The following is a 19,950-nucleotide window of genomic DNA, read 5'->3' on the forward strand; positions in this document are numbered from 1 at the left end:
TAAAATAAAATTGTGATTGAATATAATTGCTTGACCTTTCAAAATAAAATATATATTTGCTTTCCAGCACACTATACACAATATCTAAGAAGCAATAATTATGGCCATAATTATGTTACTGCAGAGACAATAGCCTAGAAAGGAAGGAAAGGATTATTATGTCATTTGCTCTCCAAATAATGTTCAATTTCAAGACACAATGACTCAGGTAATGGTTTTGTACTTTTTTCAAATTAAATACATGGTTAATTTTTTTTTTTACTAAAGAACAAGACGAAAACAAAATCCAGGACTCTTAAGTATGTACCCATGGAAGAAAATTTCTCAGGAAAAAAAACTATCATGGGCCAGTTCAAACTATCTTCAGTATGTTTGTTGAGAAAAACTGATGCTGCTTATTATTACAGTATAAAGAACTCCTAATATTTTTAATAATATATTAAAAGCATAAACCTATTCATATTAATTAGATAACACGTTTCAAGCATTTGGATTATCAAGTGTCCTGTTGAAAATCCTGTGATCTTTTTCTGGTGAAAACTCTCATTTGCTTTGCTTTTCTCAAGCCTATTGAAGTTTACAGTTCAACATTGTCAGTGGTCTTCCTCCTGTGCAACAGCATCATCTTGTTGCTTCTGTTTGACTCTACTATAGTACCCACTTGGACTACCCCTCCATGCTATTGTCTATGAGATAAGCTATCCCAGGTATTCTATGTAGGTGAGACACTGCTGCCTTTCCTCCCTCCTGCCTGCCTTCCCTCTTTTATCTGTATCTCCAGCAACATTTATGTGGTGAGAATGGCAGAATTGCATACTTTATTAAGGCTGATCAAGAATTTTTGCCACTTTCCCATTCTTCATGACACTGGGTATCAACTATTTCTACCTTCAGGCACAAGCAAACATTTTGTTCTTGTGATAGCAAGGAAGGGAAACAGACCAAGGTGCTTATTTTGAATCTTCTCTTTCCCAGAACTGACCCGAATTACATCTAATACCCTGCTCTAGGAGGAAAATTTATGCGTAAAAGCTACATACTGTGATAATGAATATTATTAAATTATCTGTGAAATTTCTTGTTTGAAATTATGCTTCTGTAGACTCTACCTTCTAGAGAATAATTTCAGTTGGAAGAATATTAAACATATAAAATATTACATCCAAACTGACTTTTTGCCTTCAATTGTATCATCAGTAAAAGGCTACCCAGAGTGCCTTGAGAGTTCACTATAATCAATTTTGTATCTGGAAAAATAGTGGGTTTTTTTCCAATTTCTCTCCAAGGAGCAGGCTTATAGCTTCAGTATGGAAAGTGAGAACAGAGCAATGGATGATTGCGGACTTTCTGAGGCTCAGAATCATCTGCTGTTGTAACAGAGAAACAAATCAAATACAGACTGCTTCATGAAGCACAGCAATCACTCTTGAGAATGCCATGCAGCGTTAATCTGTCTCTGTTCAACATCTTCTAAAATCACTTCACGTTTTCTTGATCTTTAGTAACTACTTTAAGCATTGGGAAGAAAATGCAAGGCTAGGGGAAATTTTAATTCAGGATTTACTATAACTGGAAACCTAAGCTAGAGAAATAGCTCCGTGTGTAACATGCTTTCTGTAAAGGCATCAGGCCCTGAGTTCAGAATCATAGCACCACATACAAGCCAGGCAAGGCAGTTATATGTCTGTGACTCTGGCCCTGGCAGTCTAAGGGAAGGAGGAAAATGGGGTTTCTTGAGCTCACTGGCCAACCAATGTACTCATTAAGTGAGCCTTGCAATCAGTGAGAGACTGCCTCAAAAAGTAAGGTAGGGAATGATCAAGAAAGATTACTAACATACACACGCACACATGCACCTGCATGACACTTGCATAAATAAGAATAACACACACACACACACACACACACACGTGTGCACACATGCACACACAAATACACCTTTAAGAGTCTGATATGCATTTCTAATAAGGACAGACAGAAAAAGTATTTTAGCTTAACACTTATGGCCTATGCTACCTGCTATTTAAAGGCAACCATTTCATAATGCTTTAACAAATTTTAGTAACCAAGTGTTCCTGAAGGTATATATACTTGGCATTTAAAAAAATAAAACAACACTATTATAGTTAGTATGAGCATCAAATGCACAAATCTTCATTTATTCATGTAACTGAGGTTAATGTCATGTGCATTTGAGATCTGCTTTGAGGCAAAGGAAGGGACACAGTCTCTTAACTCATATTTTTGCAGGAGATGACAATGGATGACCTTCAGTGGTATGTATTTATTCTATCAGTCCCCAGAAGAAAATTCTATAAATCAGATAGGAGATTTTCATAAACTGAGTCTAGCTGTCATATACATCATCTTGATAAATAATCTACTGAAATCAGCTCAGTTCAAGAACTCTTCCAAGATAAGCAATATAAAAAGAGGTGACTCCAAGAAAAAAATTAGGAAAATAGCAGCTTATTGTTGATAATAATGATTCTCACTATGAAATCACGGGGAGCCTAAAATTCCCTATGTAAAGCAGGCCAGCCTCAAACTCACAGAGATTGGCCTGACTCTATTTCCCCAGTGCTAGGATTAAAGGCATGTGACATTATGCTCAGCAGGAAAACATTTTTTTAAAGCAGGCCATTTATTAATTATTAATCTAAGTGTCTGAATGATTGGTGTTCTGTTCAGCAAGCTGTCTTCTGTGCCACGAGTTCAAGGGTATTCCTCTCTTTCACTTCTATTAGATTTGGTATATCTTGTTTTATGCTGAAGTCTTTGATGCACTTGGACTTGAATTTTGTGCATGGTGATAAATATGGTTCGATTTGAATTTCTCTACCTAAAGGCATCCAGTTAGACTGGCACCATTTGTTGAAGAGGCTTTCTTGTGTCCTTTTTATTGGTTTGTCATACTTTTCAAAACTCAAGTATCCATAGGTGTGTGGGTTTGTTTCTGGGTCTTCAATTTGATTCCATTGATCAACCAGTATGTTCTTTATGCCAAAGCCAATGCCATGCAGTTTATTACTAATGTACTATAATACAGCTTGAAATGTGTAGCAAGGGGAATACTCCTCTATTGCTGATGTAAATGCAAACTTTTACAATTACTTTGGAAAACAATTTGGTGATTTCTTAGAAAACTGGGAATAGATCTACCTCAAGACCCAGCTATATGACTCCTGGGTTTATACTGAAAGGATATTCCACCATACAACAAAGATGCTTGCTTAACTATATTCATAGTTTTAGTCTTTTTAATATTTTATTAATTATTCATATTACATATCAATTATTAGCTCATCCCTCCCTCCCTCCCACTTTTCCCCTACTCCCCTCCCCTATGTCTGTGACTGAGGGGGACCTCCTCCTCCTGTATATGCTCATAGGGTATCAAGTCTCTTCTTGGTGGCCTGCCATCCTTCCTCTGAGTGCCACCAGGCCTCACATTAAGGGGACGTGGTCGAATATCGGGCACCAGAGTTCGTGTGAAAGTCAGTGTCCACTCTCCACTCAACTGTGAAGAATGGCCTGTCCATTGGCTAGATCTGGGTCGGGGTTCAAAGTTTACTGCATGTATTGTCCTTGGCTGGTGCCATAGTTTGAGCAGGACCCCTGGGCCCAGATCTGCCAACCATAATGTTCTTCTTGTAGGTTTCTAGGACCCTCTGGATCCTTCTATTTCCCCATTCATTTATGCTTCTCTAACCTAAAGTCCTAATAGGATGTCCTCCCCTTTGACCCACTTTCCTGGTAAGTGAAGGCTTTCATGGGACATATACCATTTGAGTCTTTCTGTTTCTGGGTGAACTCACTCGTTATGATCATTTCTAGTTCAATCCATTTGTCCACAACTTTTGGAAATTCCTTGTTTTTAATCATAGCTTTATTCTTAATAGCCAGAAACTGGAAACAACCTAGATGACCCTCAACCAAAGAATGGAGAAAGAAAATGTATATGTACACAGTGAAATACTACATAGCTATTAAAAATGATATCATGAAATTTGCAGGCAAATGGATGAAATTAGAAAATATCATGCTGAGTGAGGTAACAGACACAGAAAGACTAGCATCATATGTACTCACTTATAAGCAAATGTTAGCCATAAAGTAAAGGATAACCATTCAACAATCCACATACCCACCTAAGCTAAGTAACAAGGAGAGGTCAAGGATGCGTGTGTCAATCACACTGAGAGGGGAAAGTAGAATAGACATCATAGGTGTACAGGAGGATGGGACTAGACACAAAGAGGGTAGGAAATGAAACAGGAGGCATCAGGTGTGGGAAGGAAGGTGGAAGGGAGTACTGGGAGCCTGAAAGGGAAGAGAGTGGGCATCTCTGTGCTAATCTAGCATCCCAGGGCAATGGAAATTCCCAGGCATCTATGAATGTGACACTACTAAGTCCTCTAGCAATGGTGATATGGAGGTTTTACTAGTCATCTCCTGTACCAGACAAGAGGATTAGTAGACCAACACAGTCACAAAACCTTCAACTTATAATTTGTTCTGCCCTTAACATGTTCAGGGTTAAAAATGGAGCAGAATTTGAGAGAATGTTCAACCAATGAATTACTGGTCCAACTTTAGACCATAAGAGGGAACACACCTAACACTGTTAATGATATACTTGTATACTAACAGACAGGAGCCTGTCATAAACATCATTAGAAATGCTTCACCCACCAACTGATGGAAACAGATGTAGAGTCCCACAGCTAAACATTAGGCAGTGCTTGGAGAATCCTGCAGAAGATGGGAAGGAAGTATTGTGGATGACAGAGAGGTCAAAGACAGCACAAGGAAACCTACAGAATCAACTAATCTTGGTCCATTGAGGTTCACAGAGACTGACCTACCAACCAGAGAGCAAGTGCACATATACAACAGTTGTGTAGCTTGATCTTCATGTGGGACTCCTAACAGCAGAGTATGGGCTGGCTCTGACTCTCTTGCCTCCCTCTGAGACACTTTTCCCTAACTGGGATGCCTGTCTAGCTCAATAGGAGAAGGTCCACCCAGTCTTAATGCAACTTGATATGCCAAGGCTGGTTGACATCCATGGGAGGCATCTCCTTTTCTGAAGAGAAAAGGAGGAGGAGTAGATGGAGAGGAGGCGGTGATGGAAGGAGGAGATAAAGAGGAAGGATTGGAACATGGAAACAGCCTAAGTGTCCCTCAGTAGAAGAATGGACTAAGAAACTGTGGTACATTTACACGATGGAATACTACTCAGCTATTAAAAACAAGGAATTCCTGAAATTTGTGGACAAATGGATTTATCTAGAAATTATTATAATGAGTGAGTTCACCCAGAAGAAAAAGAGACAAACGGTATATACTCACTTATATCAAAACACTAGTCCAAGGGATACGTACCATGAAAAACTTTACTTACCAAGAAAGTGGGTCAGAGGAGAGGACATCCTATTGAGACTCTAGGCGAGAGTAACACGGAAGAATAAGGAAATAGTAGGACCCACAGGGTCTTGGAAACCTACAAGAAGAACTTTATGACAGGCAAATCTGGGTCCTGGGGTCCTCCTCAAACTAAGGCACCAGCCAAGGAGAATATAGGCATTAAACTTCGAACCCCTACCAAGACCTAGCCGACGATCATGATATTCTCCACCGTTGAGTGGAGAGTGAGATCTGACTCTCACACAAACTCTGGTTCCCCTTTTCTGACCACGTCCCCTAGATGGAGAGGCCTAGCGGCACTCAGAGGAAGGATAGCAAGTTACCAAGAAGAGACTTGATATTCTGAGAGCATATATAGGGGGAGGAGGTCTCCCTCAATCACAGACATAGGGGAGGGGAGAAGGGGGGAAGTGAGAGGGAGGGAAGAGTGGGAGGAAACAGGGGAAGGGCTAACAATCGAGATGTAATATGAATAAAATAATAAAATGAAAAAAAAGCATAAAAAAAGAGGAAGGATTGGGAAGAAAGGAGGTAGGGGAAACTGCATTGGTGATGTAAATTAAATAAATAAATAAATTTTTAAAAAGCCAACCAGTCTATTTGTTAATCTAATTGTATCAACATTTTATCAGGACTTTTCACTTTGTGTGTGTGTGTGTGTGTGTGTGTGTGTGTGTGTGTGTGTGTGTGTGTGTTTTAATTGTGATCCTCCTCTGTAATGTTGAGTCCATTTATGGAGTCAAAACCATCCTTCCAAAATTATGGATGCAGTCCAATTTTCAAATTTCTTATCATTTTAATATAATGAGAGAATGTCACTGAGAACTATAAGAAATGGTGACTAACAATTAAATAGGTGTTTGATATAGGCATTGATTCATGAAAATATGGATTTCATGGGTACAAAATCTATGAGATGGCATTGATGGCTATGACTGGCAACCTTTGGCCTTGTTCAGTGTACCTTCCTTCACCATCTTTGTCCTTGTCTAGAATGTCACCCCACAGCATATTTTTCCCTGTTCAGTGTGCCATCTCTCAGTATTTTTGCCTTTGATCAGCGTGCCCTTGCTTAGCATCACAAGTGTTCTTTAAGGTTTACCTGTACCTTTTCTAGTGATTTCTCAAAAGATCACCTGTGAACAAATGGAGGCCCTTCCCTGGAGATACCTTAACATTATGCCACCAAGTGGTATATTCAGTTATAATCAGGGAAAGTTGCAAACACTTCTCTGTGCTGCCTAAAATTCAATAAGAATATCCTCTGAAACATATGGACCAAAATTTCTTGAGGGGTTGCACTAAAGCGAGTCTCACTGGACACATATAATTTGGGCACTATTTATCACACTCTCTTGAGATCCTAAGAGGTTACACCTCAGATCATACCTATTAAATCCCTTTCATACACAGGAACGTCTCCTTTAATATCTGTATCTAAGGATCCTGACTCAATACACAAAACAAATTGTTTAAAATGTTTTAAGTCCCTGGTATTCCTAGACAAATTTGGTGCATACAGTGAAGCTACCAAGGCTGCATTTATAGTCTAGACAATATGTCTGCATCACCTATTTAGAAAACAGTCTTTTCTTGGTTTGCATCTATACTAAGAGCCTACGGATCTCTTTATACTCACTAGGATCGAGTAAGAAAAAGATGGAAATGAATATAAATAATAAGAAGAAAGCCAGAAAACCAAAATACCAGGAAGAAAGTCAAGACCAGAAAGCCAGATAACAGAAAAGACGATGATGCCAAGTCAGTAGCAGGGACTGATGTACACTAACCTGCATCAGTGTGTGCATAGCTAACTGCAGCTATATGTGAGTAATGCTTCTAAAACACTCCATGCATATGTGAAGCGATCTTGACCTACTCAAGACTAGCCTACTAAAAAAGAAAACTTTAAAGCCATATGGAATCATTTAGAAATTTAAAGATAGCGCATCTAAATTCTAACATCTAATATTAAACTATAAGTAAAGTACTCTAAACTACATTGAATTTATTTATAAATATATTTATAAATATTTTATAATAAACGTCAGTTGATGTGAATACAAAAGTAATTAAATACTAGTCATACGCATATGTAAGTGGAAGGACAAAAGCTAACGGAATTTAAAAGAACGATTCTCACTTTTGATCATTGGCAAATTGATAGGAAACGTGTATCTATGGTAAATAAGAAAATATGACAAGGAGGAGCAATTGAATAGCCACACATTAATCCTTATAAATATTAAAATATATATCATAGGAAAGTGTGCCAATGAGGTTAATATATACATTATCAAAATGTAATAGAACTTTTTCTTCAAACAAGAGAATTATTAATAGTCAAGAGAAATAATAGATATTGGAAATATATCACTTTAATATATTATAAATTATTTCTGTTTAAATTAGCATTCATAAATATTCATAAATGCTCTAAATAATATGCCAGCTCCCACTAAAGATTTAGCTACTCAGATATAAATTAAACAAAGCCTTGAGAATATATCTTACTTTGGAAAGAAATGAAAAACAATAGAGTTAAAGTCAAAAATAAAAATGTCTGTTATAAACTTTTATAGTAAATTCTAGGTTAAAATTAAAATATTATAACCTAAAAAGAACATCTGAATATATAATAGCTGATATCCCCTTAAAAGGGAGAAGGTATTTACATCATAAACAAGAAACACATAAAAATTCATATTTATGTAATCATGATGAAATGAAAAATAATAGCATTTAAGAATAAATAAATCATAACATATATGTACAAATATTTCTTTAGCAGGGCATGGTGAAACAACCAGGAGGCAGAGGCAGGACCTTCCCTGTGAGTTAAAAGCCAGCCTTGTCTGTAGCAATTCAGGTCTGCCTACTGAGACTCTGTCTTAAAACAAAAAGAAAGATTAAAGACAAAGTCCTAAACCAGGTGTGGTGGCACATGCCTGTTATCCCAGCACTTGGGAGGCAGAGGCAAGCGGATCAATGAGAGTTCAAGGCCAGCCTGGTCTACAAAATGAGTCCAGGACAGATAGGTGAAACCCTGCCTTGAAAAAAAAAAAAAAAAAAAAAGACAAAGTCATTAACTCTCAGAAAAGAATCAAATGCTTAGGAAAAATAAATCTGAAATAAAATTTTGTGTCAAAAAAAAAAAAAAAGGGGGGGGGGGGTTTGGTTTATTTGGCTTTGCTTTGTTATAAAGGAGGAGGAGGAAGAGAAGCAGCTCCGTGCATAAGTGACATTGTTACACGACTTGAGGTCCTGAGTTCAATCCCTGAAACTCATGTATATGTGAAGAGAGAAAATCAGTTCCCAAAGATGTCCTCTGACATCTACAGACATGCTATGCCATGTGCATTCCCCCTCCACACACATTGTGTAATTGAACTTACAAGTATGTGCCAAGCAACCACAGCAATAAACATCAACTTTTTAAAGGATAAGAGTAAAACAGGGCCAGGAATATTTCTTAGTTGGTACAGTGTTGGTCTTGAATGGAGGACACACTGGTTTTGGTTCACAACTTCATGTAAAACCATGTATAGTGGTAAACACTGGTAATCCTAGTTCTTGGGAGGCAAAAGCTAATGGATCAGGAGTTCCAGATCATCCTGAGTTACAGAAACCTTGTGTTAAGGAAGGGAGGAAGAAAGAAAAAATGTTAAAAATAAAATATGAAAAAAAGAGAATATTTCCAGTTTCAAATACTCAGTATTAATATTTGTTGAAAGAAATAAGAAATGGCTTGGAATGGGAGCTTGAAAGAGCAGTGATGAATATGATCAAAGCATATGTATCTATTATTATATACAAAATATAGTCAAATAAACATCACAATAGAAAATGGTAAACTTTATCAGGTCAATATTTTCAAAAAAGATTTCATCATATTTTTAATTATGTATCTATGAATGTAGCATATATGCATGTGAGTGCAGGTGCAAGCTAAGAGCACTGGATCCCCAAGAGGATATATATAGCCTACAAGAAGCATCTGTTGTGGATGATGGGAACTGAATTTCAGGCCTCTATAATATCAGTGCAATCTCTTAATTAATGAGCCATCTTTCTAGAGCTAGAAACATACACTCTGCTGTCAAGTCCAATGTCAAGACATGGCAGATGCCAAAAATCTAGGTGTCAAAGGAATGATTCACTAAGCCTTCCCAACTATCTAGGTAAGAACTACAAGTATATCTAGGTAAAAAATACAAGTATATTATTCTGAAATTTTTCCACAAAAGATATTCAACTGCATATTAAAATCATTAAAAGTAAGGAGAGATGATTCATCTCTGGGATCATTTAGAATACTGCTGCCAGACATTATGCAGAGATTAAGAGACCTTAGAACACTCAGCCCTAAACAGAATGACTCCATCAAATCCTTCCCTTCAGGACAGAGCAAACTCTGTAGAAGAGGAGGCAGAAAGAGTTTACAAACCAGAGGAGAAGCTGGCTACCAAGTAATCAAGGCCTTTTAGACACAAGGGCCTAGTGCATAAATGAGTTCACAGAGGTTATGGTAATATGCACAAGACCTGAAAGATTTGTATAATATGGGGTTCTCGATCTGACAGATGTGCATACCTGTACCCATCCCTAATCCAGAAGCTATCTCCAACTGATAATCACTTGCAAGTGAAAAATTCATTTTCTCTAAGGGAGTTTCAATGAGGAAACAAATCAATATTAAGGGTAGGCCCCAACCACAATAGCCAATGTCCAATAGAAAACAAAGCCAATGCAAACCAACTCAACACAGTCTTTCTAAGTTTTTGGTCTCAAAATTTGAGTCAGGGTAATTTTTAACCTTACAGAGTCTTTGCAAATATAGTATATCTTTAAGTTTGGGGTTTTTATATACTTGCTCTATGTGTGTCCCTGAGTCTATAAATTTTGTGCTTTTCCTTTGCCTCTCTCTCCTGTTTGACTGCTTCATCATATTCCAATTTGTTTGTTTTCTTATTTATCCTCTTTTTCTTTATTATCATTCCTTAGGTGCCCATTGGCTTTCTAATAAGGGCCTGACAGAGTGTGGAAGGAAGATTGGGAGGAACTGGGAAGTGTAGAGGGATGGGAAAATGTAATCAGACTATATCGTATGAAAAAGATCTGGTTTCAATAAAAGAAAAAACCTAAAAGGGGACAACACACAGGCTTCAGTAAAATACAGGGAGCCAGGACCAATAATGACCCAAAATGAAACTGATCAATTATTGTTATTCTCACATGAACAGAAGTAATGAAAACTGTAAAAAAAAAAAAAAAAAAAAAAAAAAGAACAAAATGATACATTTAATTTCCACTATAGTTGCAAGTTCTCTATGAGAAATATACCAAAGCCGATTTAGAAATATGTTTAATATGAGGAAATACAAAATAGAAGTAAAAAATTTGCATGCCATCAAAATAAATGTTTTTAAGCTATATTAGTAAAGTTAAAATGTCGAGACAATTTAGTTATTCTATTGCATTATAGTTGTACAATACATTTAAAATGTACTTAATTACTAAAGAGAAGGTTAAGTTAATCTGGAATGTATAAAAACATTAAACGTATGTGAAACTAACAAAATCAATATGCAAAACAGAAGTTTGCAGTAATATAAGGCTAAGGAATATTTCACAAGTATTTTTATATTGTATATAGAAACGCCTAGAAATACTTAAAGAAATGTTCAACATCCTTATTTGTCAGAGAAATGCAAATCAAAACAACTCTTAGATTCAGTCTTACACCCATCAGAAAGGCTAAGATCAAAAACTCAAGCGACCCCACATGCTGGCGAGGATATGGAGAAAGGAGAACACTCCTTCACTCCTGGTGGAAATGCAAACTTGTACAACCACTTTGGAAATCTAACTGGCTCTCTTTCAGAAAACTGGGAATAGGGCTACCTCAAGACCTAGCTATTCCACTCCTTAGAATATACCCAGAAGATGTTCCACCACACAACAAGGACATATCCTCAACCATGTTCATAGAAGCCTTATTCATAATAGCCAGAACCTGGAAACAACCTAAATGTCTCTCAGTCAAAGAATGGATAAAGAAACTGTGGTACATTTACACAATGGAATACTACTCAGCTATTAAAAACAAAGAAATCCCTAAATTTGTAGACAAATGGATGGAACTAGAAATATTCATACTGAGTGAGTTAACCCAAATGCAGAAAGACTCACATGGTATATACTCACTTATAATTGCTCACTAGCCCAAAAGGAATGTCCCGTGAAAGTCTTCACTTACCAGGAGATTGGTATAGATGTAAGGACTTCCTATTGGTACTCTAGGTGAGAGAAGTATGGGAGAATAGGGAAATAGAAGTATCCAGAGGGTCCTAGAAACCTACAAGAAGAACATCATGATGGACGAATCTGGACACAGGAGGTTCTACTCAAGTTACCACACCAACCAAGGACAATACATGCAGTAAACATTGAAGCCCTGCTCATATCTGGCCATTGGACAGGACATTCTCCACAGTTGTGTGGACAGCGGGGACTGACTCTGACATGAACTCTGGTATCCCATATTTGACCACTTCCCCTTGGTGGAGAGGCATGATGGCACTCAGAGAAGGGATAAACAGGCTACCAAGATGAGACTTGATGGCCTGGGGGAGGAGGACCCCTTCTGTCACAGACCTACGGGAGGGGACTAGCATGAAAGCGGGATGGAGGGAGGAATGGGAGGATGCAAATGAGGAGAAAACAATTGAGATGTAATCTTAATAAATTAATTAAATATAAAAAATAAAAGAAAAATATTAAAAAGGAATGCCTAGAATTTATATAATTCCTACAAAGTTATAGTTATAAAAGGTTGTAAACAAAACTCTGTCTCTAATAGCATAAACACATATTTACACATAAATTATGTTATATAAATATTCTCTCAACATATTGAAGTTAAAGCAGAAATTGAGAAAATAATAACAAAAAGTCCAAATATTTAATTATAAAACATAATTATAAAGAACTAATAAGTGACAGTGGGAGTTTTAAAAAAAGTAGAACCAAATCAAAATAGAAATGAACTAGATGAAGATAATTTGGTAAGAAATGAATCTAACTATGTATTGAAAATAATAAAGAATTTTGATTCTGTGGGTTTTCTTGTGTTGCCCTTAATGCCTCTGGCACCTACAATCCTTCCTCCCATCTTCTGAATCTTCTGTAGAATTACTTAAGCCCTACCTAATGTTTGGCTATGGGTTTCTACATCTGTTTACATCAGTTGCTGGGTGACACACCAATCTAGGAGTACTCCAGAATATTATTAGGAATATTTTTTTTACTTTTTCCTCAGTCATTTTAGGTTGAATAGTAGGTCTTTGGGCTATCTAGCCTCTGAGTCTTAGCCCACTAGGCAATGTCAGAAGTTGGCTCCCAGTCATGGTGTAGGTATCAGCTAGACCAGTAATTGGTTGGCCATTCTAACAATGTCTATGCCACCTTTACCTTAGCACATATTGTAGGCAGGACACATTGTAGGTCAAAGATCTTTTCGCTGAGTTGGTGTTCCAGTCTCTCCACTGGAAGTCTTGCCTGGTTAAAGGAGATGGCTAGTTCAGCCTCCATATCCCTCATTGCTAGGAGTCTTAGGTAGGATCACCTGAGCTCGTAGGGCCCAGAGACACTGAACTGACAAGCAGGGAACCAGCATGGTACTGACCTAGGCACTCTGCATAATTGTTAGAATTTTGTAGCTGGGTCTTCCTGTGGGAGCAGGGGTTGTCTCTGATGCTTTCGCCTGCTCTGGGGACCCTTTCACTCATGCTGTGTTGCCTCATCCAGTCTTAATATGAGGGGATGATGGCTTCTATCACTGCAACTTGATATGCTGTGTTCTGTTGATAGCTAGAGAGGTTTGCCTTTTCTGAAGAGATGAAAATGAGAGGTGATTGCAAGAGCAGAGGAGAGGGAGGGTGAAGGACTTTGCTGTAAGATCAACAACTAATAAATAGGACCTCATGAAACTGAAAAGCAAAGGATACTTTCAATAAAACAAAACAGCTACCTACAGATGGGAAAAAATCTTCACCATCCCTACATCTGACAAAGGCATAATATCCAAAATATATAAAGGACTCAAGAAATTAAACACCAACAAAAAAAATAATTCAATTTGAAAATGTGGTACAGAGCTAAAGAGAATTCTCAACAATGGAGTCACAAATGGCTGAGAACCTCTTAAAAAAAATGCTCAATTTTCTTTGTCATCAGGGAAAAGCAAATCAAATGACCCTGAGAGTCCATCTTGTGCCTCTCATAATGGCTAAGAAAAAAACCCAAATGACAACACATACTATACAGGATGTGAAAAGGGAGGAACAATCCTCCATTACTGGTGAGAGTGCAAATTTATACAAGCACTTTGTAAATCTGATACTTTCCCAGAAAATTCAGTAAATTGAGAATAGATCTGCCTCTTTTGGTATATATCCAAAGATGCTCCACCACACAAAAAGGACATTTGCTCAACTATATTCTAGCAGATTTTATTCATAATAGCAAAAAACTGAAAATAATCCAAATGTCCCCCAACTGAAGAATGAATAAAGAAGTTGTGTGCTGGGCAACATGATACACACCTGTAATCCCATCACTCAGTATGGTAGAGGCAAGCAGGTCTCTGTGAGTTCCAGGCCAGCCTGGTCTACAAAGGGAGTCCAGGACAGCCAAGGCTACACAGAAAACCTTGTCTTAAAAAAAAAAAAAAGAAAAAGAAAAAGAAAAAAAGAAAAGAAAGAAAAATATGTGGTACATTTACACAATGGAATACTACTCAGCTATTATAGTTAGGAAATCATGCAATTCACAGACAAATTAATGGATCATTCTGAGTGAAGTAACCCAGACCCAGAAAGATATACATGATATGTACTCAGTTATAAGCAGATATTAGCCATATAGTACAGGACAATCATAGCACAATTCACAGAACCAAAAAAGCTAAGGAACAAGGAGGGCCCAAGGGAGAATGCTTGAGTCTCTCTCAGAAAGGGAAATAGAAATAGTGGAAGTGGATGGAGAGAGGGAACAGAATAGGAAAGGGAACTCAGAGGGAAATGAGGGTAGAGATCAGAGAGAAGAGAAACTGAGGACAGGGAGTTTCTGAGACAAGCTAGAGACCTATGATAGGGTAGGCTCTGGGAAGTGGTGGTGGCGCTAGCTAAGACTCCTAGTTGTGAGGTTCAAGGACACTAAAGAGACCACCTTCTAACTAGACAAGACTCCTAGGGAAGATAGGAAAACACAACCCACTCAAAAAAGAACTTGGACTCATGATTTACCCTGCCTAGAAGATGTGCAGGGATAAAGATAGAGTTTAAAGAAACGTCCAACCAACGCGTGGCCCAACCTGAGATGCACCCTATGGGAGAGAGCCAACCCCTGACAATATTAATGATACTCAGCTGTCCTTGACAACAAGAGGCTAGCATGGCTGTCTTCTCAGAGGCTCCCCCCAGCAGCAGATTGAAACAGATGCTGAGACTCACAACCAAATATTGGGTGAAGCACAGGGAGACTTGTGGAAGACCAACAAAACCAACTAACCTGCATCGTGAAGGGCTTGTGGAGACTGAAGCACCAAGTATAAATCATGCATGAACTGGATGGAGGCCCCTACACATATATACCCAATGGGCAGCTTGGTCAATATGTAGGTTCCCTAATAAGGGGAGTAGAGGCTGTCTCTTACATGGACTTTATTGCCTGCTCTTTGATCACTTGCCCCTGGAGAGGCTGCCTTGCTAGGCCACCATGTAAGAGGATGTGCTCAGTCCTGATGCGACTTGATGTGTGGTGGTGGATTGGTGTGTGTGCAGGGGGGCTCCCCTTTTCTGTTGGTAAGGAAGAGGGGTAGTTGTATATGTGTGTATGTAAGCATATGTATATTGCATATATGTGTGTATGCATTTCTGTGTGTTATTCCTGTATAGTTTAAGCATCAGCAATCCAATTTTAATCTCTCCTATTCACAGGTATACTTTTTGAAAAATTTCAATTCTCATTAATTTAAATTTTAATAAACTATGATAATTCAATGTTCCTGAAATCATTCATATAATCAAGAGTAGATGGTGCATGATTAGTCATTGTTACAAGGAAAACTGCAGACAAGTAAACATTTATAAATTACCAGTAAAGTATAATCACTCTAAAAGCATTCATCTCATCACAAAGTACAGAGTGGTAAACTCAAGTGTGATAATTTCCTGGATATAACACACACAAAAACAAATAATAAACTTTCAAGGGTGTAATTTGTTCATCTGTGAACTTAATTTTTGCCTGTAGAACAGAAGTTTTTACATATAAATGGCTACATTTTGCACTCCATGTTATCTGTACTCAGCAGTTCCTTCCTGCTGGGTGTTCAAAAGACAGTGCACTATCTGGCATTGTTGGTTTCTTGGCTTTGTGCATGTTAAACCTGGTTTTTCTAATGATACAGTTTTAAAAAATAAATAGATAGATTGAAGCACTTCAAATACGTTGTGATCTCTATATTTAATCCTCATAAAATTTTCTGAAGTGTATTGAACTCTCTATATTAAAGACAAGAAACTCACATTTCAAATAGAACTGAGAGACTGCTCAAACAGATATACATATTTAGAAAATTACTATTATACAACAGAGTAATTAAAATATAGGTAGAAATTACTTAAGTAAAAGTTTTACAATTTAATCTTTCTTTAAGCTCTTAATGATTAAATAAATAGCACAAAATCAACTACAAAGACCCAAACCATGACTGATATACAAACTATTAAAACAATTATATATAAGAGAAATAAAATACATAGAAAGAATATTTAAAACCACTCAATCCAAACACGGAAGATGTAGAAAGTTGATAAGAAAAGTAACACATAGGCTGAGGACATAGCTCACACAGTCAGGTGGTTTCCACACATGCAAATGACTGAATTCAATCTCCAACATTTATATATTAAGCAGGAAATGGCAATGGTAGGATTCTTATTTTCCAATAACTGGGCCAGTGGGTTAAGGACTGTCACTGTGGCTTGCAGATTGTCCAGTCTAGTCTGGTAATTTACAAACTAGTGAGGGACCTTGTCACAAGATATCACCTGAGGAATGACATTCAATGTAAACAGCTGGCTTAATGTACACTTAAACTCACATAGTAGTGTACAACATGAATATACACACTCCCACTAAAGACAGAAACAGCAATTTGTCTTCATCAAAGGAAACTGTAGAAACCAGATTCAATCCATCCTAAGAAACCATACAATCTCAGTATGGTATTAAAACTTGCACTAAATTTTTGTCTTGGAGTTAATAATGAAGAAGTTCTCTGATCTACTTTACCTGTTCACAGAACTAAAGATAATCATTTCACAGATTCCTTCCTGCCTCCCACTCAGGTTGAAAGAGAGCTGTACAGAGGGGATGAGAAGAATATCACAGATAGACGTGGTTAGACATCCCTAACTGATTCTGTTACTATGGTGTCACATCCTTTTTTTCCAAACCACATTTCCACACCACTGTCTATAGTTTTTCAGATGGATAGAAAAGTCTGGGTCTTTTAATCTTCAATCTAAACGCCTTGATGTTTTATAAAACTGGCTGGGTTAGTTAGTTTTTAGTTGATGTGATAAAGTACCATGACCCAGAGCAACTTCAAGAGAAAAGGGTTTATTTGGCATCACCAAGAAAAGCAAGGCAGGAACCTGGAGAGCTGGAAAGTGAAATGGAATGGAGGAATGCTGTCTGCTGACTTGTCCCATACGGCTTACTCAGCTTGCATGTCTATATAACCCAGGACCACCTTCCCAAGCATGGCACCATTCACAGAAGGCTGAGCCCACTGACATTAATCATTATTGAGAGTATTCAACAGATCTGGCCAAGCTTATGGTGTAGCATTCCTCAAATGAGGGTCCTTCTTCCCTGGTGATCTTGTGTTATGCTGTCAGAAACTACCAACATATTAGCTAATCAATTTTCTTGTTTTTACCCCTTACTGACCTGTTTTTTGTTGGGAAAGGAGGGAGAGAGGACCACCCCATCTCCTCTATTCTCTCACACTGACAAGGTGTTACATGTTCAACTTTTGCCTGGAAAGTGGACAAGAGAAACTGTATGTGCTAGGTAGATAGAGTGATACAGTTTCTTGAAATTATCTAACATTCAAAGAGGCTGGGATTTCTGCTGGATCTCACAACTGAGTGAATAAAATACAATGAAGTCACTTGAGATAGCCTGGTCTCCTGCTGTGCCTTTGACTTTTTGTTTAACATGCCTTTAAAGAACAATATAATAACCAACTTTACTTGTCTTAGATTTCTAAAATAATCCTGTTCTATTGCCTAAAGCAATGATAGGCTTAAACTCAGATTACATATTCTTACATGCCCGTAAGTGAGAGTAATAAACGTGTGTTATGTACTGAAGACAGCTAACAGGTTAAAAGAAAAACTTATAGAGCAAATATCCATCTTAAATGTTGAAACAACTGACGGATGTAGACTGATAGGGCATGTTTGAAGTATTATTTACTAATCTTAGTCTGTTGGAGTTAGTAACATGTCTGAATCCCCTGTAAAACTCTGTTAGAGATTCCTGTGAAGAATTCCTCATTCTTTCTGCTTGTGACTTTTTTCTGTGATATTCAGTAAATGTAGAGCAAATTCCTTTGTTAAAGGCATTTAGATTAATGCTTAGACATAAGGCAGGCATAGATACACAGACAGTCACAGCGATGCAGTCATATTCATAGATATATATGGCACAGACACAGACAGACTAGTAACCACAAACTCCAGAAAGACAGGAGGCACTGGTAAAGAAGTCAAGAATTCAAACTTGAACTTGCTCTTGGTCAAATGAATTCTAAGGGAAATGCTAAGTTTCCTATTTTTAATATGAGACATGATGCCTACACATGTTGGAGCCTTGCAGTTATCTTTAGCATACAACCATCACAGGGGGAGGCTATGGAAGCTTCTTTAGAGAGTGCCTTGTTGATATCCCTTAACGTCTAATTAGCTCAGATGTTATGATCTGTGTCAGCCTTCTCAGACTCTTTGGAAGAAACTCTTATTCTTGCTAAACGATACAAACTTCCATTTACAATTTAATTGACATTCAGTGACTTAGTCTTTCTATGACTGTAATAAACCTCAATGACCAAGGCAATTTACAGAAGAGTATGTTGGGATTTACTGTCCATGGCCATAATGGCAGGAAGTGGGGCAGCAGCCAGATGTTGGCACAGTAACAAAGAGCTTACATTTGATGAGAGTGAAGAGTGGGGGGCCCCGTAACACCACACTGGATATGATGTGGGGTTTTGAAATTTCAAAGTCAACCCCCAGGGATCCACTTCCTACAACAAAGCCATCTTCCTATATTTTCCCAAACAATTTGACCCACTGAGGACTGCACATTCAAATATTTGAGTTGGAGGAGAAGTGTTATCATATAAATGACATTGGTTATCTTTAACTGTCTACTATCCAGATCCAGCTTTTTAAGTATGGGGAATCCAAGTAGATAGCTAGCAAAGATTTTGCCGTATGTTATTAACTTGCTTCATATCTTTCTTGTAGAACTGAACTTGCATTATCTAATATTTCCTGCAGAAATATTGTTACTGGTGAAGTTTTCGAACACTGATTTCAATTAATGTGCAAGACTTGACCTATATTACATAACTTCTTATTTTCTCTTTAGCTAAAGCTATTTTCAAGGTAGTGTTACTCTTTGTTGAGGACATTTTTTTAAGACTAGAGGATAAGAATTCATTTAATTTGAAACTAAGCTAGAAAAAGATGAAAGCCACAAAAGTCACCTAGAATTTAAATTTCACACATACATATGACCTTTTTGCATCACAAGCTTCATGTCTCCAGCTGCTGGGGAAACATCTGAACACTAAAGGTTTAATGACTTCCTGAATTGAATAACTATGAATTCTGCAAATCCAGAGCTGTTTGTGCTCACTTTGTAAATTTGCAGTGTCTATTCAATGGCATGTCCGTGGTGATCAGTACAGCGAGGACCTTTGTTTCACTAAGTGGGAAAGGCTGCTGACAGAAATTTCATAAGGTTTTCCTTTAACTGAACATGTGAATACTGATGAGTTATCAAAGTAACTTGCTAGTTTTTACAGTTATCATTGGTTTTGTAAGAGTGTCTCATTGTGTAGCCCAAATGACTACGCAGTCACCACTATTACTGTGTTTTGTGCCTTGAAAACACATAGAAATACTTTTCATTTATCTTTTTGTGGGGAGAAGACTAGACCAAAAAAATAAAAAATAAAAACCTAACATGAATTGAGAAAGGCATATCATTCAACTTCATAGAAATCCTCATGCCTCACCCTCGCACATGCAAAATGGCTTGCTTTTCGACTTGCTTTGTAGACAACTTCTTGGCATTGCTGCTGAGGAATTTCCACCTGGTCTCCCTTTCTCTTTGAACTCCCTTCTTTAAGGAATGCTGCCATAGCTGCAAGCT

General features: G+C 37.6%; 1 non-coding gene across 1 annotated transcript; it reads left to right on the forward strand.

The window, feature by feature from the left end:
• Nucleotides 1–15,780: 15,780 nt before the first annotated feature.
• On the forward strand, nucleotides 15,781–15,906 carry LOC127207818 (small nucleolar RNA SNORA8). The gene has a single exon (XR_007833017.1). It is a non-coding gene; the product is annotated as a small nucleolar RNA SNORA8 (small nucleolar RNA).
• The last annotated feature ends 4,044 nt before the right edge of the window (nucleotides 15,907–19,950 follow it).

This window comes from Acomys russatus, chromosome 24, assembly GCF_903995435.1.
Source record: "Acomys russatus chromosome 24, mAcoRus1.1, whole genome shotgun sequence".
In the NCBI taxonomy this organism is placed as follows: Eukaryota; Metazoa; Chordata; class Mammalia; order Rodentia; family Muridae; genus Acomys; species Acomys russatus.